This window comes from Fukomys damarensis, unplaced genomic scaffold (assembly GCF_012274545.1).
Source record: "Fukomys damarensis isolate Sample0158 unplaced genomic scaffold, DMR_v1.0_HiC HiC_scaffold_11, whole genome shotgun sequence".
Classification (NCBI taxonomy): domain Eukaryota; kingdom Metazoa; phylum Chordata; class Mammalia; order Rodentia; family Bathyergidae; genus Fukomys; species Fukomys damarensis.
This window is the reverse complement of record NW_022900923.1, coordinates 43,660,036-43,660,402: the sequence shown is the minus strand read 5'-3', so window position 1 is coordinate 43,660,402 and position 367 is coordinate 43,660,036.

Here is a 367-nt window from a genome sequence, read left to right as displayed (position 1 = left end):
CCAAAAAAAAAAAAAATGCACAGAGAAAAGAGTAGCCAGGTAGATGACTCAGAGGCCTGCTATGTAGGGGCTGGGCCACTGATGCCAAGAGGACCCTGGGTGCGCTGGGCAGTTGAAAAGAAATCTGTCCTCTTCCCAATCCATGGACCGTGGGGGAGGGGGAGGGACAGACAAGGCACGAGTCAGTCTCAGACGCAAGCACTTGTGATGTACACATTCCGACGTGGACTTCACCTCAGTACTAGGACTCAGCAGCTTGAGTAGCTAGCATAACCCCCGGTAGAAAGTGACCTCCTCGCTCCCCTCGCTCTCTCCCACCCCCGCGCAGCCTCTAGGGTCATTCTAAACCTCTCACCTCATAAAAGGA